At 47.2% G+C, this 23,489-nt stretch overlaps 1 protein-coding gene across 3 annotated transcripts in view; it reads left to right on the top strand.

Annotated features, from left to right (window-relative positions):
* The first annotated feature begins 7,970 nt into the window (after positions 1–7,970).
* The window catches only part of LOC138792603 (cyclic AMP-dependent transcription factor ATF-7-like), a 68,957-nt gene continuing 53,438 nt past the window's right edge, over positions 7,971–23,489 (top strand). For all 3 annotated transcript variants that reach the window (XM_069970221.1, XM_069970222.1, XM_069970219.1), the window contains exon 1: positions 7,971–8,085. The gene's annotated coding sequence lies outside the window, so the exon portion shown is untranslated. The remainder of the gene's footprint in view (positions 8,086–23,489) is intronic.

Here is a 23,489-nt window from a genome sequence, read left to right as displayed (position 1 = left end):
CTTTCTTTCTTTTAGACTAGAGGAAGGTGACCTGTATATAGATTAGAGTTCTCTTTAGACATACGTGTTGGCATCCAGACATTTATTTGGTATTAAGACCTACAAGAGTGCTTTAAGCTTTTCAGATCATAGTTCCTTAGGTTTAAAGGGGTATTCCCATCTTGGTTAGTTATCTCCTGTCCATTGTGTCAACATTCTTGGGATCAGTGGCTGTCTAAGAGGTCGGACATAATCGTCCCTGGAATGAATGGAACACTTAGGGCTGTCATCGGCCTGTCTAATACAACCCTATCAATAATGTAAACAAATGCCGATTGGCTAGATCAGCTCTTGTTTGCTGAGGCTATTAGACAGTTTCATAATCGTTTAGCAAGGGCTGTACAGACATTAATAGCGCACTGCTACAACAATGGCTGCCGCATAGGACCACACCACACAGAGCAGAAGGGAAAAACAAGCTGTAAAGCCAAGTATTGACCCTATACACAAAAAAATGTATGACTCTGAATCTGTCGGGTGGAAGACTCCAAGATAGAAGAGGGAGAAGGCCCCCCCACAGACACCCTGGCAGCAAGTCAGGAAGAGAAGTCCATCTTCTCCAAGCTCAGAAGCTGCTGCAAGCTTGGAGGTATCCTGCTCCCTTTTGAATTTGGCACCCCGTGATGTCAGCACGTGCGTCGCCGATGTCACAAGCAAGTGCGCACTGCGCCCAGACGCTGAACGCCCGGAAGCGAGGTCATCAAGCCACGCGTGCATCGACTGTGACCACTTGGCCTGGCTGGAAGTAGTGCGTTCCATGCGCTGCTTCACTGGGAGCAGGAGAGGAAGGGAAGTCTCCCACAGAGGCCTGATCTCTTCCGGAAAGCTGCTGCAGCCCAAAACAAACGAGTGCCGAGTGCTGAGCCGTCCCGGAGGAGCGATCTCCCCCCACTAGACACCAGGGAACGTCTGCATCCAGTAATCGGAGGCAGCTGTCAACTTTGACAGCTGCCTCCGATTACCTGATTAGCGGGCACGGTGATCAGACCGTGCCCGCTAATAGCCGTGGTCCCTGGCTACATGCGGCACCTGGGATTGCGGCGGTTCAGAGCGGGGTCGCTGCGCAGCCCCGCTCTGAGCACCTCCTGGGGACATATGACGTACGGGTACGCCATATGTCCCTAAGAGGTTAAGAGTGCCTTCATCCCTATTAGAATACATACTCGCAGCAGGATTGACATCCCGCTTTGAGTATATGTTAATCCCCCGGCAGCCGGAGCATACATCACCTCCTCCCTGCTCCAGCTTGCTTTGTGGGTTCGCGGTGTCTGCTTGTCCTGCCCAGCTAATCAGTGCGCTGCCCCGCCACAGCCACCGATTGGCTGAGCAGGACGTTCTGTCGAGGACCCCCGAAGCAAGCCGGAGCGTGGAGGAGGTGATGTATGCTCCAGCCCCCGGGGGGGGTTAACTTGCATACACGCAGCGGGATGTCAATCCCGCTGCAAGTATGTATTCTCCTAGTGATGAACTGACACTGAATTCGTAGCATGAAATCCGCTGCAGATCCGGTGTGTGTGAAGGCATCCTAAAAGGGATTGTTTCTTGAGAATGGGGACTCCAACCTCCCATTAGAATGGTCACTGGTGGGCCACTCTATTCATTCTCTATGGGAGCCATGGAAAAGCTGAGCACAGTGTTTGTCTGTTTATGAATGGAGTGGTGGCACACATTGTGACCTGCTGCTCTCTTCTAAAGAGGTCTGCTCTCTTCTAAAGCAGTCATCAAAGCAAGTTTGTGGGATAAAAGAAACGCTTCAAGTTCCAACTATACTGGCCATTTGCAACTGTTAAGTAGATTCTAAACTGCAGGGCTGGGTAGATGAATGATTCCAGATGCTGCATATCTGGATAATATGTTGCTGCTGTTATAAATAAGGCACAGTACTGATCAGAGCAGTGGTAACACAGGAACCGCATGCAATGGAGATTTCTCCAGGCTCTTGAACAGCTGCTTGGACTGGCTGCCAAGTTGTCTTGTTGTTGCCATGATATTGGCAGCTGCGCTGTTTATTACAGTTGTTCCTGTGTTTTGGAAACACTGCATTTTCTACGAGGCACAGCAGACGCGTGGGAAATCGGTTTTGTGCATGATGGGTATTTTTAGGATTGATTCATTTTAAAATATCATAGATAAACAGGCGCTGTGGCCAGACTGGACGTCACAATGGTTGAAGTGAGGGCAGATAAAAGAAGCGGGATGTGTGGCTTCTTTAAAGGGGTTATTTCAGGATTTAAAGCGACTCTGTACCCACAATCAGACCCCCCCCCCAAATAGCTTGTACCTTCAGATAGCTGCTTTAGTTATTGTCCTAAAAAAATACTTTTAAACTGGCAGCCCCGTGTCGGGGCTTAGATTTTGTATGCATTAGGCTGGCACACCCTCTCTGTCCCTCCTCCCCGCCCTCCTCATCATTAGGAATGCTCCAGGTAGATTGCCTCCTATTCCCCACCTGTTTAGCCCGGCACATGGGCTGGATCGTTAAGGCAACTGTGCAATGTTCAGACAGGAGAAAATGTTTCAGTGGCATTCCTAATGATGAAGAGGGACAGAGGGGTGGTGCAAAGTTAGGGCACAGGGCTGCAAGTTTAAAAGTTGTTTTTTAGGACAATAACTGCATCACCTGCCGAATGGACCCCAGGACAGATCTTGAATTAAAAACAGCTATCCGAAGGTACAAGTGGTTTGGGGGGTCAGATTGTGGGTACAGAGTCGCTTTAAGAAAAAAAAAGCACAGCTACTTTCTTGCAAAAACAGTACCACCCTGTCCTAAGGTTATGTGTGGTATTACAATGCAGATCCATTTATTTCAATGGAACTGAGCTGCAAAAGCACCCCCTAACCGAGGACAGGAGAGGTGCTGTTTCTGAAAGAAAGTAGCCATGTTTTTCTAAGCCTGGACAACCCCTTTAATCTATAGTGAAGCAAGCCCTTCTTTTTTCAGGCCATCTTTAAATGGATGTAGGACAGATTGGCACTGTATTATTGCAGTGTATTAAGTGTGTGATCAGATAATCACACAGTCAAATCTCCCAGTGGGACAGTAAAATAATATGTGAAAATAAGAAAAACATAAAATGAATACATAATCCCAATGTTCTCCAATGCAAATAATTAAATTAGAAAAAAAAAAAAATAACTGCACATATTTAGTATCGCTGCACATGTAACAACGCTGGCAATTAAATGATCACATGATTTAACCCACACAGTGAATGCAGAGAATTTCAAAAGTAAGGTTGGGTTTAGGCTGGAAACACAGCAGCCTTTTTGGAAAACTGCCACTGCAGTGCCAAAACCAGGAGAGGATCCAACAGAAAAGAGAAGTACAAGTCCTCCCTTCATATTTTCCATCCCATTTGAATCTACTTCTGGTTTTGGCACAAAAACTGCATTTACAGATTCATAAAAAAAACTGCTGAGTGTTTTTGTCTGTTTTATGAAAAAACAACAAAAAAAAAAACCTTTTCTTGTGAACGCTAAAAAAATGCGTTTTGATCCGTTTTTTGTTTTTTTAATCCTTTTTTTATAATGGAATTTAACAATAACCTAAAGTGCAATATGTCACGAATAAACAATCTTAAAATCGCTTGGATAATTAAAGCATCCCAGAGCTATAACCACATAAAGTGAGACGGGTGAGTTTAGAAAAATGGACCCTGATCCTTAAAGTGTAACTATCATTCTTCTCTGGTGGCAGGATACGCTGACAAAATGCTCCCTGTTCAGGACTAGGTAAATGCAGTTTACTGAGTAAGGCCTCCATCACACAACCGTCAAAGCTTTAGGGTGACATTTTTATGGTATCCCCCCCCAAAAAAAACAAAATGCCAGAAAAACTGACAAAGATTATTTAGTCATTTTTTTTTTCCTGGTGTTTTAAACTTTAGGTCAATTCTCTCCTAGTCTTGGTTGAAAAATACTGAGCAAAAACGCAGTGTGTGAACATAGCCTTAGGCTATGTTCCCACAAAGTATTTTTGTTCAGTATTTTGCAACCAAAACCAGCAGTGGATTGAAAACACAGAAAGGGTACGTTCACACTTACCGGATCCGCAGCATATCTTCTGCTGCGGATCCGCAGCAGGTTTCATTTAAATAACTGAACACAGCATCAAATCTGCACCATCAAATCTGCTGCAGATCTGCTGCGGATCCTGTAAGTGTGAACGCACCCAAAGACTGTTTTTGTGTGCTTTCAGTAGTGGCATTTTTGAGGCGAAGAGAAGAAGTTCCATTGAACTCTATGGGAGGGAAACGCCAGTTTGCAGAAAAAAACGCCAAACCCTTAGCATGCCCTGAGAGATAAAACAAATGCCAGAAAGGAGAGAAAAACACCACAGCAAATACACCAAGCATGTACAGCATTTCAAAAATTTCCACTTCCTTCCAGCTAACGTCTGTCCACCAGCATTTTTGCTCAAAGAATTTCCGACGGATTCCGTAGCTCATACCCGTTCACAGCCGTGCGCCTCTCTGCCCGTGCCATAGACACCATTCTATGCACTGGCAGATTCCGCATTCCACCAAAAGAATTGACATGTCATAGAATGGTGTCTATGGAGCCGGCGGAAAGGTGCGCGGCTGTGAACGGGTATGAGCTACGGACATTCTCCGCTTGGGTTCTGCAGTGTGAACCTACCCCAATAAAGCAAACTTACCTCCCTGGCTCCTGCGCTGCCACTGCTATCCTGGGTGCTGGGGCCCTGGGATTGCCGGCCTGCCTAGCCAATCGGTGATTAAGGCAGGACTCTGTTGCAGCCACTTATTGGCTGGGCAGGCCTGCAACACTACAGCCACCAGCACCCGGAAGTGGCCAAACAGCTGAATGGAGCGGCAGGATAGCGGCAGCCCATCCCCAGCCATATATAAAAAAAATACCCTTTGCCTGGAGTACCCTTTTAATCTTTAATCACCTATCTCACCGGCCACGCTCCTTCTACAAAACCCTGAGTTCCCCCCAGGCCTACATGGCCATGACTTTGTATGGTGAGCTAGGAACCTTTGGTGTTGCTGGGGCCCCTCTGTCTCAGTCAGTGACAAGTTTGTTTTGGAAGTGGAGGCTCTGCAGTTTCTCTATATTAGTTGAGAAATAGCTCTTTAAGGCCTTATTTACATGTCCCGAAAAGTTGTCTGTGATTGCGGATTGCACGCCCATTGATTTCTATTGTGCTATTTACACTATCCGCCTTTTTGCAGATTGCAATCTGTTCCGCAAAAAATAAGACCCATCCTATTGCGGATCATATTTGTGGTATGGAATAGCCAATAGAAGTCTATAGGATACATGTTTTTTGCGGATATCCATGAAAAACATGGATCACATATGGGCAAGCTATTATTTATTTATTGTTTACCAGTTCATTAATTAGCACTGTACAATTTTTGTTGATGCGCATGCATTACAGATGTAATTACAGACTCAAATTCAAGGATGACAAAGCAAAGTAAAAATAGCGGACCTGAAAAACGCTGACCGTGTGAATGAGGCTAGCATTTAAAAAAAATATATATATACTTCAATTTAAGCGGTGAGAGCACATATAATCTTATATTATATTGAGAGATAAGCAAAGCGAATCTGACGAATTCTAAGTTAAAGCGAATGGGGCATTAAAGGGGTTGTCCGGCGATAAAAAATTATTCACAGAATAACACACATTACAAAGTTATACAACTTTGTAATGTATGTTATGTCTGTGAATGGCCCCCTTCCCCGTGTCCCACCACCCCCACCCGTGTACCCGGAAGTGTGGTGCGCTATACATTACCTATCACGTGCCGACCACGGTCTCCGATCGTCAGCAGTGACGTCTTCTTCGGGAGGCCAGCGGATCTTCCCGAGTGCCGGCCGCCCTCTGCAGCGTCATCCGAAGCTCAGCCGCGATTGGCTGAGCATAACTGTGCTCAGCCAATCGCGGCTGAGCAGCTGATGACATGGCCGCGTCATCAGCCGCGATTGGCTGAGCACAGTTATGCTCAGCCAATCGCGGCTGAGCTTCGGATGACGCTGCAGAGGGCGGCCGGCACTCGGGAAGATCCTCTGGCCTCCCGAAGAAGACGTCACTGCTGACGATCGGAGACCGTGGACGACACGAGATGCGGTGAGTATAATGCACCACACTTCCGGGTCTAGCGTGGGTGGGGGGAAACACGGGGAAGGGGGCCATTCACAGACATAACATACATTACAAAGTTGTATAACTTTGTAATGTGTGTTATTCTGTGAATAATTTTTTATCGCCGGACAACCCCTTTAAATTCGCTTCATAGCGATTTGCGAATTCGGCAGATTCGCTTCGCAAATTTACTAAACATGGCGGTCGTACATGTTAGTTTACAGAACGGGAGCAAGCGATTATCCATAATCCCTTGCGCTTGTCCAATCAGCTCCAAACCCCACTGTGATGTCAGCACCTCCCCCTCTATATATAAGGTGATTGGCTTCCTGGAGGCGGCCAGTCGGCTGTGTATAGTGGAGAGCAGGTTGCAGCAGGGAGAGAAATGCAGAGAGATAAGTACAGAGAACAGAGGATAGGAGGGTGGATTGTGGGTGGTTTTCTATGGGAGCAGTGAAGCCATTGTCCGGTATACCAACTGGGTGACTATTGTTCATTATACCAAGTCACTGGGTGCTGGGTGTGCATTATAGGAAGTCACTGGGTGCTGGGTGTGCATTATAGGAAGTCACAGTGAACACTGGGGGAGATTTATCACACATGGTGTAAAGTGAAACTGGCTCAGTTGCCCCTAGCAACCAATCAGATCCCACCTTTCCAAAGAGTCTGTGAGGAATGAAAGGTGGAATCTGATTGGTTGCTAGGGGCGACTGAGCCAGTTTCACTTTACACCATGTTTGATAAATCTCCCCCATTGTGTCCATCTTAATACCTCGCTGGGTGCTGATTTACCAACGCCCACTACTGTCCATGGGAGTAAATGAATGATTGACAGGCTGATTTTTTTTTTTTTTATGCACATTTTCCAATTTTGACACTGTCACCGCAACAGCTGTTAAAAAAAATGATATTCTGCAATAGTCCCACTATTGTAGCTACTATAGCTTGTCTGTTTTAGGGTATAAACCCACACACCGTATATGCAGCGTATTTACTGCTGCGATACGCAGCAAACTCGCAGCAAACTCGCAGCAGATTAGATCTATATAACTGAACACAGCATCAAATCTGTACCAACAAATCTGCTGCGTATTTGCTGCGTATCTGCTGCGTATACGGTGTGTGGGTTTATACCCTTAATAAAAAATTTGTATGCGATTTACGAATTGTCACAAATATTCGTGAACTTTGAGAAACGAATTTCTGAGTGATTCCTTCATCTCTAATTTTAATAATTTGCCGACTTTGTGCATTTGGGCTCTGTAAAGATCTACTGTAACTACTGTAATTTATTTATTATTTCATCCATAATACAGATGAAAAAAACGCATTTGCAAAATTGCAGTGTGAACCCAGCCTTATTACATTTTTTCATATTATATCTAGGGTGCCATTTAAATCAAATAAAATTCAACTATTCATTAAATTCCAGAATACATGTAGGGAAGAGGTTAATCATCAATATCAAAGCATAATAAATGATTGCATTAAATGACATGACATCTTGCTGCTGCCTCCCCGTATATCTGATGGCTTCCAGCAGCAGCACACTGCACTCATTATACATAATCCAAACACTCATGTAGTAACACGACATGACCGACAGAGGCCGCTCTCTACCTATCCGCAGAAGAAATTCCTATAGACAGCCAGTCACCGCATACCACGCTCTCAACTGTCAGTCAGCCCACTCAGCTCCGCCCCCATGGCATTCTTGTCAGTCAAGCTAGTCCTGCCCACTGAGTTGTCAGTACTCTAAGCTCCGCCCCGATCCGCTGACAGTCAGCTGGAAGTGCAGCACGTCACGAGGTAGGGGCCTGCCCCGCCCATGTTGTTCTCGCGAGAGTTGAGGATCGGGGCGCCCGCGCTGCTGTAGGTTGCTGGCGGAGGAGAGCAGGGCCAGGACTCGGAGGAGACGGAGACTCGACACGGTGAGAGACTGCGGCCGAGAGCTGACCCTTCTGTAGCGCATACACTGCGTGTCACTTGCGGCTTCACCGACACAACGCCCCGAATACCCAAGAGGTTCAGAGTGGGCCCAAACCTAGAAGACGCCCCCCTTTCCTGAGGGCTGCTGGTAACAGCCAATGAGAGGCGGGGTAGGAAGAAGTGACAGGTCGCTTGACCATTAGGAACTTGCATGGGGCGGGATTAACAACAGGCCTGGGACAGATTGTACGCTCACAGACTGACTGTCTGAGCCTCCAGCCAACACTGTCTGCTCCCTCCCAGCCTGAGTGTCTGCTCTCCCCAAGTGCTGCCCAGTGCTGAGTGTCTGCTCTCCCCAAGTGCTGCCCGGTGCTGAGTGTCTGCACTCCCCGAGTGCTGCCCAGTGCTGAGTGTCTGCACTCCCCGAGTGCTGCCCAGTGCTGAGTGTCTGCTCTCCCTAAGTGCTGCCCAGTGCTGAGTGTCTGCTCTCCCCAAGTGCTGCCCGGTGCTGAGTGTCTGCACTCCCCGAGTGCTGCCCAGTGCTGAGTGTCTGCTCTCCCCGAGTGCTGCCCGGTGCTGAGTGTCTGCTCTCGCCAAGTGCTGCCCGGTGCTGAGTGTCTGCTCTCGCCAAGTGCTGCCCGGTGCTGAGTGTCTGCTCTCGCCAAGTGCTGCCCGGTGCTGAGTGTCTGCTCTCGCCAAGTGCTGCCCGGTGCTGAGTGTCTGCTCTCGCCAAGTGCTGCCCGGTGCTGAGTGTCTGCTCTCGCCAAGTGCTGCCCGGTGCTGAGTGTCTGCTCTCGCCAAGTGCTGCCCGGTGCTGAGTGTCTGCTCTCGCCAAGTGCTGCCCGGTGCTGAGTGTCTGCTCTCGCCAAGTGCTGCCCGGTGCTGAGTGTCTGCTCTCGCCAAGTGCTGCCCGGTGCTGAGTGTCTGCTCTCGCCAAGTGCTGCCCGGTGCTGAGTGTCTGCTCTCCCCAAGTGCTGCCCGGTGCTGAGTGTCTGCTCTCCCCAAGTGCTGCCCAGTGCTGAGTGTCTGCTCTCCCCAAGTGCTGCCCAGTGCTGAGTGTCTGCACTCTCCAAGTGCTGCCCAGTGCTGAGTGTCTGCTCTCCCCAAGTGCTGCCCAGTGCTGAGTGTCTGCACTCTCCAAGTGCTGCCCAGTGCTGAGTGTCTGCTCTCCCCAAGTGCTGCCCAGTGCTGAGTGTCTGCTCTCCCCAAGTGCTGCCCGGTGCTGAGTGTCTGCTCTCCCCAAGTGCTGCCCGGTGCTGAGTGTCTGCTCTCCCCAAGTGCTGCCCGGTGCTGAGTGTCTGCTCTCCCCAAGTGCTGCCCGGTGCTGAGTGTCTGCTCTCCCCAAGTGCTGCCCGGTGCTGAGTGTCTGCTCTCCCCAAGTGCTGCCCGGTGCTGAGTGTCTGCTCTCCCCAAGTGCTGCCCGGTGCTGAGTGTCTGCTCTCCCCAAGTGCTGCCCGGTGCTGAGTGTCTGCTCTCCCCAAGTGCTGCCCGGTGCTGAGTGTCTGCTCTCCCCGAGTGCTGCCCGGTGCTGAGTGTCTGCTCTCCCCGAGTGCTGCCCGGTGCTGAGTGTCTGCTCTCCCCGAGTGCTGCCCGGTGCTGAGTGTCTGCTCTCCCCGAGTGCTGCCCGGTGCTGAGTGTCTGCTCTCCCCGAGTGCTGCCCGGTGCTGAGTGTCTGCTCTCCCCGAGTGCTGCCCGGTGCTGAGTGTCTGCTCTCCCCGAGTGCTGCCCGGTGCTGAGTGTCTGCTCTCCCCGAGTGCTGCCCGGTGCTGAGTGTCTGCTCTCCCCGAGTGCTGCCCGGTGCTGAGTGTCTGCTCTCCCCGAGTGCTGCCCGGTGCTGAGTGTCTGCTCTCCCCGAGTGCTGCCCGGTGCTGAGTGTCTGCTCTCCCCGAGTGCTGCCCGGTGCTGAGTGTCTGCTCTCCCCGAGTGCTGCCCGGTGCTGAGTGTCTGCTCTCCCCGAGTGCTGCCCGGTGCTGAGTGTCTGCTCTCCCCGAGTGCTGCCCGGTGCTGAGTGTCTGCTCTCCCCGAGTGCTGCCCGGTGCTGAGTGTCTGCTCTCCCCGAGTGCTGCCCGGTGCTGAGTGTCTGCTCTCCCCGAGTGCTGCCCGGTGCTGAGTGTCTGCTCTCCCCGAGTGCTGCCCGGTGCTGAGTGTCTGCTCTCCCCGAGTGCTGCCCGGTGCTGAGTGTCTGCTCTCCCCGAGTGCTGCCCGGTGCTGAGTGTCTGCTCTCCCCGAGTGCTGCCCGGTGCTGAGTGTCTGCTCTCCCCAAGTGCTGCCCGGTGCTGAGTGTCTGCTCTCCCCAAGTGCTGCCCGGTGCTGAGTGTCTGCTCTCCCCAAGTGCTGCCCGGTGCTGAGTGTCTGCTCTCCCCAAGTGCTGCCCGGTGCTGAGTGTCTGCTCTCCCCAAGTGCTGCCCGGTGCTGAGTGTCTGCTCTCCCCAAGTGCTGCCCAGACTCCCAGCCTAAATGTCTGCTGTCGCCCGGCGCTGAGTGTGTGCTGCCCAGTTCTGAGTGTCTCCCTGCCCCTGTGTCTGCCCTCACCCTCACTCCGTCTTGCCCTCTCGGTGTTGAGTGAATGCTCCCTCCTGGTGCTGAATATCTGCTCTCACCCAGTGCTGCCTGATGCTGAGTGTCTGCTCTCACTCACTGCCCAGTCCTTAGTGTCTGCTTCCAGACAGTTCTATTGAGTTGAGTGTCTGCTCGCTCCCAGCCCCTGTGTCTGCCCTCAGCCATCATTTCTCTGTCCTGAGTGTCTGCTCCCACTCACCTTTGCCTGCTGTCCCCCAGTGCTGTGACATCCTGAGTGCCTGCTCCATCCTGCTCTCCCAGTCCTGACTGACCGCTACCCCTCAGGTGTGCCCAGCACTGCCCAGTTGTGAGTGTGTTGTGCCCATAGCAGCTCTCTGATAGTGTTATCCCCAGTTGTCCTTCAGCCTGTGGAGTCTACAATAATACACAAGGGGGAGTCTAACCATGCTATCTTATAGCAACATTCTCTGTTGCCCATAGCAACCAATTAGAGCTCAGCTTTTATTTTTCCAGAGCTCATTCAAATATGAAAGCTGAGCTGTGATTGGTTGCCATGGACACCAAAGAAAACCTTGCTGTGAGACCGTGTGATTAGTCTCCCACCAAGTCTGTGGTATTTTTCCAGTCTTGAGAGGAGAGGTTTTCTAATGGGGATTTGCTACTGCTCTGGACAGTTCCTGATACAGATAGAGGAGGTAGCAGAGAGCACTGTGTCAGACTGAAAGGATTACACCACTTCCTGCAGAACATACAGCAGCTCATAACAAAGCTGATACAAATCTCTGTCACTTTCTGGCACCAGTTTGAAAGAATTTCTTTTTTTTTGTAAATTACCCACTTAAAGCCCTCTAAGTGATTAGTGTCAGACTTGATGAGTTGTCATGCAGACTGGGCCACATGAACTATCCCTGGATCATCCAAGAGGCCTTTAGCTACATCATTGTTGGCCGCACACTAGGCTGGATTCAGACGTTCTCTGTTCGCTCTGTGAAGCACGGACGGTAAAGTCTTTTTTCGCACGGCATGTTGTATCAATATCGTGCTGGGAGCAGGAAAACTGAATGATCGCGCTGCTGTAATGACAGAGCCAGTCAGAACCCGCTACGGCCTCTCACTGGCTGAGTGGGCCTAACACGTCATGTCCCAGGGTCCCCATTCAGACCCAGAAGTGGCCGTGAAGGGGGGGGGGGGGACCAGAGCTGCGGGATACCGGTACCAGTGCTGGAGCCGGGGAGTCAAGAGCATGTTACTACTTTCATTCTCCCCCTCCCCAGCACTCTGACAAAAATCACCCCAGCCCAGAGTTCTCCTCTAAGGACTGAGGGCTTATTTCCATGTCCAGTATTTTCTGGATGGGTTTCACCATAGAAATAGAAATACATTGTGTCCCATGTGCTGTGTAATATGATTTCCAATTGTCTGCACTGCTAGGGAAAAGTAATCGGGAAAGGCATGAGTTGAAGAAAAGCTGTCTTTCCTATAGTCTTTCTGGTCCATCCCTGACCATGGCTATGAGAACTACACAATAACAGCACATGTAAAAGCACTCACAAAGGCGTCTTCCTATCAGGATGATATGTGTGGGGTCAAACTTGTTGCCACCCGGCTGTTGCAGAAGTACAATTCTGCATGATGGGAGTTGTAGTTCTACAACAGCTGGAGGGCTTCAGGTTTGACGCCTGTTACATACAGTATTACACAAGATAGTTCTCTCATTTTTGCAGTCCATCTTACATTAGGGGTCAACCATGCTTTTGTATACGCTAAATTTTATTTTTTTTTTATTTAGAATTGCAGTCAATGCAAACGCTTAACCAAACGGATGCACACAATTGCATCCACTTCGCCCCCCCCCCCCCCCCGCCATAAAATGAATATGTTAAACAGACTGCAAAAACGCAGTGTGAACCCAGCCTTAGGTGACTTGCTAACCATAGCTGTAGCTTGAAGTTGGGGGGGGGGGGGGGGGGGGGGGGTGGCATCTTTTGTATATAATATTTATGCTATTTATTATAAGATTGCTCACCTGGAAATATTCCCTTCGTGTCAGGAAACGTAAATGCAGGACGTTACTGCATGAACCTGCAGAATTTTACTTTTTCTAGTCAACTTGGGCATGTGTAGGGGTGCAGACATTAGAGTAAGAAAATATTGCCTTTTTTATAGGTCTTCCTGCATACTGTGATTTCTCATGAGTTTTAGTAGAGTAACATGATGAAGCCCCACAAGGGTCTCTAACTGTAGGGGGTTTTCATCTTTACCTTGGTTATATCCAGTCCCTGCAGCACATTGGTTATGAGGTCCTCCATTGTTGCTTTGTGATAGTGAAGAACAACCCTGCTCTACTGGTTACACAAACTCTGCTGTTCTTTAAGAGCATTCAGCTCTGATAAAGATGCTTTGAAGCCAACTTCAATAGTAGAGTATTCAGGGCTAAGACTGTTAATCCCTTCTTTTGTATACTATGGGACCAAACTTTCTTCCCAGTATCCAGGTTCATTTTTTGATGGCCATAGATGTAACTATTATCATTAACCATCCAGTCGTAAATGATTGGTGCTCAGACGACATCAATATTCTACCTAACCATCAGTTCCAGTTGTAGACCTGCTTTAAATGATCACTGTTAGGGTATATTCACACGGACGAGCTCGCAGCGAGATTCTCTCTGCGAGCCCGGCAGGTCTTGGCAGTTCCCATACACTACATACTTGCTGCGGTCTAAACGACCGCAGCGAGTATGTAATTATACCGCCCTTAACCGCTTCTGCTCCCCCGCTGTAAGCATACTTTACCTGTCCTTGCTGCACGGGTCCGGCGTCCTGCTCTCCCGCCCGGCCAATCAGTGGCTGCAGCTGGGCAACACTGATTGGCCGGACAGGAGAGCAGGACGCCGGACCCGTGCAGCAAGGACAGGTAAAGTATGCTTACAGCGGGGAAGCCGGGCGGGAGCAGAAGGGGTTAAGGGCGGTATAATTACATACTCGCTGCGGTCGTTTAGACCGCAGCAAGTATGTAGTGTATGGGAACTGCCAGGACCTGCCGGGCTCGCAGCGAGAATCTCGCTGCGAGCCCGTCCGTGTGAATATACCCTTACAGAGATTCTCTCTCCATCTAATAGCCTACGTGATTTCTTATAGAATTGTAAATCCCTTTATTTACCAAAAATAGATATTCATTAGAGATGGTCGAACAGGGCCGAAGTTCAGGTTTGTACGATCCCGAACTATCGGCATTTGACTCCTGCTGCCTTCCCGTTCCGTGGGGAAGGTGGAGACAGCCCGAGTACCACCTGGAAAACAGGCTGTATCCCCTCTAGGTTGTACCCGGGCTGTCTCCACCTTCCCCAAGGAACGAGAAGGCAGCAGGAGTCAAATGCCGATGGTTCGGGATCGTACAAACCTGAACTTCGGCCCTGTTTGATCATCTCTATTCTTTACCCCAGAAAACCAAGCTCTAAATCTTGACCACTAGGTGTCTCTTACCTGCATGCTACTGTCCTGTTAGGCCTTATTCATACGTCCCATGTTTCACAGACATGCTGTCCTCGGAAGGCCTGACAGATTATGCCGTGCTGGGGGACTCCCCGCCAGGCCATCCATGGACAGCATGTCTGTGAAACACTGGACGTGTGAATGAGGATTAACAGGACAGCAGCTTGCAGGTAAGCACCTGGAAGTGGAGATCGGTTGTTGGTATAACAGCAGGGGAAGGAGAAAGGTAAGTATTTATATGTCTTTTAGCCTTAGCATAGCTAACTAAATTTAAAGAAAAAGAGAGAAGTTTGTACTGGACAAGCCCTTTGTGTGTGTGGTATATGCAGCATAAAAAGTGAACACACCCTAACTGAGATTCTAAACATTTTGTAGACATCAGTTTAGTTGTTAAACATCACATTATACTCTTCTATTGTTCATTCTCTGTGCAGCAAACTGGGCCGGATATTTTCATTCTGGTTGCCTTGTCTGAGAATGAGAACAAATGTATGCTTTGTCTACTTTCTTATATATGCATTTTAACATGCAATATTATCCAGGGATAGAAAAAGGCACAGCTACTTTCTTGCAAAAAAAACAAAGCAGCGCCACACCTGGCCTTATGTTTTGTGTAGTATTGCAATTCAGCTCCATTAACTTCATTGTAACTGAGCTGCAATACCACACCAAACTAAGGACAAAACAGCCATGTTTTTCTACGGCTGCATTCACACATCAGTGATATATGGTCTGTAAACTTGATGTATGTCACAGAGTAAAACAGCTAGAGCAGTACACTACTGAAGTGACACAGCTGTGTTAGGTCAGTTACACACGGCTTTAGCTGTTATGATGCAGGGAGTCCTGTTAGTGTCAGTCCGCAATATATATCCAGCTTATGGACCATATATCTTGAATGTGTGAATACAGCCTAAGTCTGGACCACCCTTTAGGTAAACAAGCATGGGGGATATTACATGAAGATTAAAGGCCCTATTACACAGGCTGATCTGGAGGAGCAAGCGAGCACTGACTGACCAGCGCTTGCGAGCTCCTTGTTCCCCGCTCGCTGCCAGGGCTAATACAAGCACAGACAGCAAGCAGGCATGGGGGGAGCCCATAGGAGATGGTGGCTGTTTCCTGACGCTGCTCTTATTGCACAGAGCGGCAGCCAGCAGACGTCTTTAGTTTTAATTTTTATTTCCAACATTTTAAAAGACAATGATGGCGGCTGGTCGTTGCCGCTATTATGCTGCGTTTACACTAAGCGATAATTCACCCAATCGATCGTTTAACGATTTTGAAGCAACTATTTGGTATTTATAACGATCAGCGTTTAGACGAATAAATTGTTGGAAAAATCGTAAAAAGATTCGTAAGAAAAATCGTTATTGCGATCGTTTTTAAGATCACTTAAGCCCATCTTTTACATAATGGGGAATCTTTGAAAGACTGTTTACACGAAGCGATCTGCGAATTTTTAGCGAACAATGAACGACGATTTGAGAACATGTTGATAGATCAAAATGAACGATTTTTCGCTCGTCACTTGATCGTTTGCCGTGTTTACACTGTACAATTATCGCTCAAATGCGATCGTTATTGCGAAAATTTGAACGATAATCGTTCCGTGTAAACGCAGCATTACACCAAGCGATTATTGTTCGTAATAGCTGATAATTGGCCAAATACGGCCTACAATTGCTTGGTGTAATAGGGCCTTAACTACCAATTAGCCCAGTAAGAGGCCTAACATTGTAAAGTAAATCTTTCTAACTGTATAGTATTATTTATTTCCTGTTCTTAAAGGGCGTTTCATGTAAGACACCCTCCATTAACCACAGGTTTCTTGGTAGAGGGGTTTATTGTTCAGTTCCCCTTTTTTTATGACTAATCAGATTTGGGACTTGTCAGTGGCACCCCATCATACACTCCTGTAAGGAAGGTATAGCATGTACTGTTATCTAAGTGAACAAGCACTGTCTTGTAGCTTCCACTTGTGAGCATAACATAAAGGTCTCTTCACATGCAGTGTGTGAATATTCTCTTAAAATCCCTCTGTTAGCCCAACACCTGTCTTCACTGCCTCCCTGACCAGACCTAATATAATGTCTATAGAAGAATACAGGTAAAACATTCAGCCTGTTTGATTTGTTGGGTGGCAGTAGAACAGTATCTGCTGTTCTTCAGTAGATTAGTATATTATAGTTACTTTTCTGAGGAGCTTTGGGCAGGGAGTTTCCAATATTGGCTTTGTTTGTTGTCCGAAAGTACAAAGGCATGTATAGTACTTGTATCCTGGTAGGCAGATAAGTCACATGTCTTGGTAGACTATTCTGCTCCCTTGCGTCATATCTTGACAGGCCATACATATGAAGTACCTGCTCTCCGACAGCTATTTCTCCTGCTTCAATAACACGCATGCATGGCTGAGAGTATGGCTGCTGTATAGGCACTTGGCATATATTTCACACAAAAAACAAATGTATTGGATCATTATAAGTTTCAGATATCTTGTGTGTTTTGTTTCAGTTCTGGATGCAGATCAGTCATTCAGGCAGAATTAACATGTTCTTTAGTTGCAAAATAACTTGATGTATAAAATAGTGTCGCATGCAGCTCTTTTTCCCCTTAAAATCCTGGACCCTGTTATAAGTCTGTGGGGTCATTGTACATTGCATCTGGCTCCTTGTTATTTTCTCTTCTATTATGGGACAGGAAAACCATATTGTCTGACAATGCAGTCGTGCACAGAGCCATAGGGCCCTATTACATGGAGCGATAATCCGCCAAATCTGGACGATTAGTGCTCCATGTAATAGAGACAACGATCAGCCAATGACAACGTTCATCGGCTGATCGTTGTTTTAGGTTTGGACCTAAAATTGCCGGGCACCAATCGCGCATTGCTACGTGTAATAGCGATGGGCAGCCGATGGCTGATGATTCCCCGAACACCTGGCACCTTACCTCTAGCAGATCGGAGCTCTTTTACTAAAATGACCGGGCCATAGTCTGTCTGTGTAATATTACCCTTAGGTTCCTATTACACTAGCCTCGTAAACGAACGCCGATCTGCTAGATCGGCGATTGTTTACTGGGCCTATTAGACAGGCCAATAATCGGACAGCAAGGGCTGCATGGACATTGCTAGCGATGTCCATGCAGCCCTTGCCCCCATACACCTGACACCTCACCTCTCCCCGCTCCTGGTCTTTTCTCCTTTGCTCTGCAGCTTCCCGGTCCAACTCTGTACCCAGAATCTGCCCTTTCCACCAAACCACTTGTACCGTCAGCTGCTTTTAATCCAAGATCTGTCCTGGGGTCCGTTTGGCAGGTGACGCAGTATTGTCCTAAAAAAACAACAACTTTTCAACTTGCGTCAAATTGGCGGTCCCTAGAGTACCTGTGCCCTAGGATTGCGACGCCCCTCCATCCCTCCTCCCCGCCCTCCTCATCATTAGGAATGCTTCTGGGCAGGATTTTTTCTATTCATCACCTGTCTGAATAGTGCACAGATGTCTTAACCATCCAGCACATGTGCAGTGTTCAGAAAGGTGATGAATAGGAGAAAAGGACAGGGAGTAGGGGCGGAGGGGTGTGGCAATCCTAGGGCACATACTCTTGGCCATGCGCCAATTTGACACAGGGCTGCAAGATTAAAAATAGTTTTTTTTAACACAATAACTGCATCACCTACCAAACGGACCCCAGGAGAAATCTTGAATTATAAGCAGCTATCCAAATGTACAAGCGGTTTTGGGGGGGCGGTTTCAGATTGTGGGTACAGAGTCGCTTTAAGTAACACAGTGGTAGTTGCCCAGGCCGCATACCGCTATAGTTATAACTTGTTAATGATCCCAGGCGCTTCCAGTTTTTTTTGTTTTTTTTTTACACTGCAGCTGTGGCATTTATTTGGAGAAGAAATTTCTATTTCCTTAGTAAGGAATCTGCTGAAAGACTGTACTTTTGTGCCTTTGTATATGACATTGTCCACCAATCCCAGAACAGTTTACCCTAGCACATACCCGACGTGATAACATTCCTCGTGTTTTGGCCGCTTTTTGATTATCCCCATGAGTGTATTTGGCATTTTGGGAGAATAACATTGACTTCCACATGCTTGTTTCATTTTACTCATGATGTGAAAAATTTCTATGGACCGCCCTCTCTTAGGGATTTATACCACATGTTGCTGCATCCATTATTCCAACAGAATCAATGTTTCCGAATGTACAATCCTCTTGACTACCAGTTTTCACTTTCCTGCAACATCTTAATGTTTTTTTTCCAAAATAAAAGTTGTATTAAGGTGCCCGTCCGCCTTCAATAGCTGTTGGCTAAGGGCCGTTTCTTCTGTTCCCCACCTCATATACGTAAACAGTCGGTCCTCTCAAGCATTTTTATGTTCTCTTTGCAGTGTACAGTGGTAAGTTACTGCCAGACAGCTATGGCAGCGACTTATCGCTCTGAAAACACAAGGATTGGGCAGTTAAAGTCCAGCATGTCCGATCCTTCTGTACTTCAACATCATCTGTTTGGGAGAAGCAAGAGGCCCCCATACACACTGGAACAATGATGGGTTCTGCCAGAAAACAAAAAAAACTGAAATGATAACCATGAAAGGCATATTGGTGGTCTTGGAGGTTAATCTTTTCTCCTGTGATTCTGAATATAGTAAAACATATAAAGAAATATTTGTTTCTGGACTGCCAGCCATTTCTCCTACTATTCTCAATATCGTAAGTAAACTGACTGCAGCAGGAGCCTCCCCCCTTTTCACTCTGTGCAGAAGGACACAAAGACTTTTAGGGTGTGCTCACATGTCATGGATCCGCCGCGGATTTCTCCTCTGCGGATCCCTGCCGACAATATGGGCCAACAAACTCGCAGCGGGATGCACATCCCGCTGTGAGTATGTCCGCAGCCCGCCCCTTTAACCCTCCCCCCGCTGCCGGAGCGTATACTTCACCTGGTCCCAGCTTCGACTAGCTTCGGGGTGTTTAGTTGTTTTCTCTAACTGTTTCTCACCTGTGTCCCTGGGCCTCCTCTGTTGCTGCATTTTGGATTTGTGTTTGTTCACATAAAGAACTTCCAGGTCACAGGGGTCAGCAGTGACATCACAGCGCTGCAAGCCTATAGCTCCACCCCCTCCTCTCTGGCTCCACCCACTCTACTTATAAGCAAGGAAATGTTTGTCTTCCTGCATGTGTCTTTTGAGCAGCATGGTGGCTGTATACATTCCACGTGGCCGCACTTTACATTGTCTGCAATGGTCAATTGAAACACGAGCACACCTGAACATGCCCGCATTCCAATTCAAAAGTAATGAAGTTCATCTGACCGATACTGCAGGAGAATTCACAGACAGCAGGCAATCTGTGACACGGCCGCGTCACAAAACGGCCGCTGTCTTACAGCGTGTGAACCCGGCATTAGCATGTTTCCGCCCACTTTTAATAGGGGCTTAATAAAAAAAACGTATGTGAATTGACTTGTTTGCTGTTTAGCCGCTTTTTACATGTGAAGTGCAAAAGCCAGTGGTCCATTTCTGCCCCCTCTCCTGTACAAGTATTCATGAGGACTATCTTATCAGGGAGAAGCTGGCAGAGACACAACTATCAATGTTGTATTGTGTTCTAGCTAAGAAAAGAGGTTTTCCTGAGGATGTGTTTAATGCTGACAGAAAATAGCTGAGCTGTAGGAACAGTTGTGGGAATTCTATTTTGAGCGCACCGGTCTGGATTTGAAAGTGTGGAGGAGGGAACAAAGCTGCTAGGATTTACCATGTGTCCAGAGCCGTCAATGTGCACTCTGAATAGCCGGCAGAGAGGGGGGGGGGGGCACAGGTCTATTGAAAATCTGCCACACTGGAAATAGCAGGGAATAGTACTAATTCTGCAGGATGTAGTGCCAAGTTATGTTACCATATGTATCCGTTACATATTGTTATTGACTTTGTCTAGCAACTGCTGTATTCATTCATAACCTGGTAACCACTCCAGGGGAAATACTTGGGTCATGTCTGCTAAATTGCACAGTTGATTTATTTTGGAAGAGTATATATGTATTTTTGGCTGACATAAGCTTTGCTTGCCATCTTATGTCAGTGAGGACTGCATGCACAGTGATCGGGCCTAATGGATGTCAACTAATCTGATCCTGTTGTTTCCCCCTCAAATAGGTGGCACTGTACCCCTCCTAAATGTGGAAAGATGCCACTTCGGCCTGCATTTATATGTGGGAACCACCACAGCATCTGTCATTTCCAATCTGATTAAAGATGGTTCTAAGCTGCAGATAGATTCTAATAGGGCAGTGAGTGCAGCCATGCCTTTATTTAGGTGGTCCACTCCTTTATTAATGATAAACCTTTTGTATAAAAAAACTATCTATATTATATAGACTGATTAGCATTGCCCGCAGTGGAGACCTGCCCTGACTGGGCATTTTATGTATATTGACGATAGCCAGAATCACTCGGCGGTGGGGGCCAGTATTGGGGTATGTTCACACTATGGAATAGGCAAGGAATTTCAGGCAGAATCTGTGCTGTGCACTCCGCTTCGAGTTCTGCCTGTCCTATTATTTCAGTGAGATTTCTCAAGCGTAATCCACCCAGAGTATTGAAGTGTCTGTTCTTTATGCGCATTGGGCTTGAGAAATCCCATTGAATCAATGGTACAGGTGGAACTTCCTTGCCTATTCCATAATGTGTAATACTCAAAGTGAGTATTACAATTCAGCTTCATTGACTTAAATGGAGCTGCGCTGCAAAACCACATCCAAACTGAAGACAAAAGTGGTGCTGTTTCTGGAAGAAAGTGCAGTGTAAGCCTGGATAACCCTTTTAAGGTGGCAAATACACATCACATACATGTTAGCAGAACTGACCTAACAACCATGTAATGGGGTGACTCTTCCCTGATGATAGCGATTGGATGAAGGGATGTGGCTAATTCTTTTTTTCTCGTGGGAGGCTTAAGCTGGTCATTCATTTTAGATAGATGTCCTCTGAATGCATATTTGGCCAATAGCTTTCTACCTGCAGTATGTTAATATGTCAGTGGGGAAGGTAAAACCTGCAAAGAATTTTCTGCAGAAATCAATCTAGTCTGCATTTACTCATGTATTTCAGGTGTATTTTTTGGATGAAGCACTGGAGTTGAAGGGGTTGGCCACATTTACACAATTTAATTCTAAGGCCTTCTAATGCTACGTTTACACGTAGCGATAATTCGCCCGATCGTACGATTAACTATTTCGAAGTAACGTTTTTTTCTTTATAACGATCAGCGTTTAGATGGAATGATATATCGTACTGAAAATTCGTTTTACGATCGCTTAAGCCAATCTCGCACATAGGTAAAATCAGTGAACGACTGTTTACACGGAACGATTTGCGAATTTTTTGCAAACTATCAACGACGATTTATTAACATGTTCAAAGATCAAAATGAACGATTTTTAGCTAATCACTTGATCGATTGCTGCGTTTACTCGGAACAATTATCGCTCAATGCAATCGTTATCGCGAAAATTCGCCCGATAATCGTTCCATGTAAACGTAGCATTACAGTGAGTCACTCAGTAATATAATAGGCTCCGGTGCGGCCCCATTGAGAGTGGTGCCCCTGGTGAACCATTTTCCTGAATGTAGCTGGCAGCTTCCCATCCATACATGGCTGCCTGTGGAGGAGCACGTCACTGTGGCGCCTATATAGTAGTACACTGTGCTCCAGCAGAGCTTCTCCATAGGCAGCCATGTATGGATTGGAGACCTGTCTGGCCACACTAAAGGATGGGTTTGGCAGAGCCCCATTATAGCAGTGAGTGCCTCACTGTCTTTATTAGAAAACTTTCCATAAGGATACAAACACACACACCGTATATGCAGCAGATCTGCAGCAGATTTGATGCTGTGTTCAGTTATTTAGATGTAATCTGCTGTGTATCTGCTGTGTATTTGCTGCGTATCGCGTATGTTTGTACCCTTAAAGCGAATGTACCATCTGGTACGTCGCTTAAAAATTATTATTTTTTTTTACATGAATAGACCTTTTTTTGAACTGCAGCCTGGCAAGAAGCACTGGGTGCACATTTGGGGGGTTGGGCGGCCTTCACCCTGGCACGGGGGGTGACGGGTTCCCTTTAATATCTGCAATGCAGGGTAACTTCTGCCAGTGCTGTTTTTTGCATGAAAGTCCGCACAGCAAATCCCATCTAGTGTTTTTATCCCTAGTGGTGTTAGAGCGCTGACTGTAATCCTGCATGTAATTTGTACAGGAGTGACGTGGATGTGACAGTAATAGCTGGTCTTGTGACTGCACCTTGACATCCCTCTGTTTATGACACTTAGTCAGGGTGACTGGTTGTGAGGTGAGAGCGTGCGTCACAGCAAGCGCTGGAAAGTGAAAGTGTAGCACTTGGTCTTTAGTTTCCTGGTGACTTCTCATTCAGTGCATTTATTATCAGCATTTAAAGGTGTATTCCCATCTCTACTAACATAGTAAAACTTGTAGGACTCGTTGGGTTAAATATTTTTACAAATATAATCATTTAGCAAACTTTTCTCCTTTTCCTGATATGCTGCTTTTTCCCTCCCATTGTTGACAGCTCATTGTCTAGGTTACAGACCACCACTCTGCTCTAAAAGCAGTGGTGTGGCTGGTGTATGGTGTACATTATAAATGAATGTATTTGCTAGAATATGTAGTTTGGCCAGCCGAACAAGTATAGCTAGATTCATTGAGATGGGAATACCCCTTTAAATAATCCTTTACATTACTCACATTACTGGTTCTAGACATTACTGCACTATTTTGAATATTTCATAATGTATATGTCTAAAAAAATGTATATTTTCTTAGACTTCCTAGTCCTTTTGTGTGCTAAAGCAAACATACTTGACTGTATCTATAGCCGTGACATGTGGAATGACATAGTAGCTGCGGGGCTGTGAGTAATGGCTGATTCATTGTTACATGGGCTGTCTGCTAGTGAGCTGTTCCCCCTGCTCACCTACATACAGTACAGCAGCATGCAGGAGCATACCCCGCTAGTCGTAGTCTGTGCACTATAGTGTGTGCTTCTGCCCTCCCTCCCACACACACAGTCTGGCCAAAGCACAGCACAAGTGAGTGGGCAGCAGTCTTACAAATCTCTCCTCCGCACATGTGGGGGAAGAGCAGAGAAGAACATGAGCTGTAGAAGCCTGGCCATTGACAGAAGGTAAGAAGTGATCACAGCCTGACCATTTCCTGCTATGTGCTTTGTCCTTGAAGAGGTTTGTGATGGAAATATAGACTGTATCTGATACATAGTGTAGATGCCCTGTGTAAAGGAGGCTGGGCCCCCAGCAAAATATCTTATGCTTTCTGCTCTTTACCTGGAATGTAAACCTATGGAAA

Source organism: Dendropsophus ebraccatus, chromosome 5, assembly GCF_027789765.1.
Source record: "Dendropsophus ebraccatus isolate aDenEbr1 chromosome 5, aDenEbr1.pat, whole genome shotgun sequence".
Classification (NCBI taxonomy): Eukaryota; Metazoa; Chordata; class Amphibia; order Anura; family Hylidae; genus Dendropsophus; species Dendropsophus ebraccatus.
This window is presented reverse-complemented; position numbering and strand designations above follow the sequence as displayed.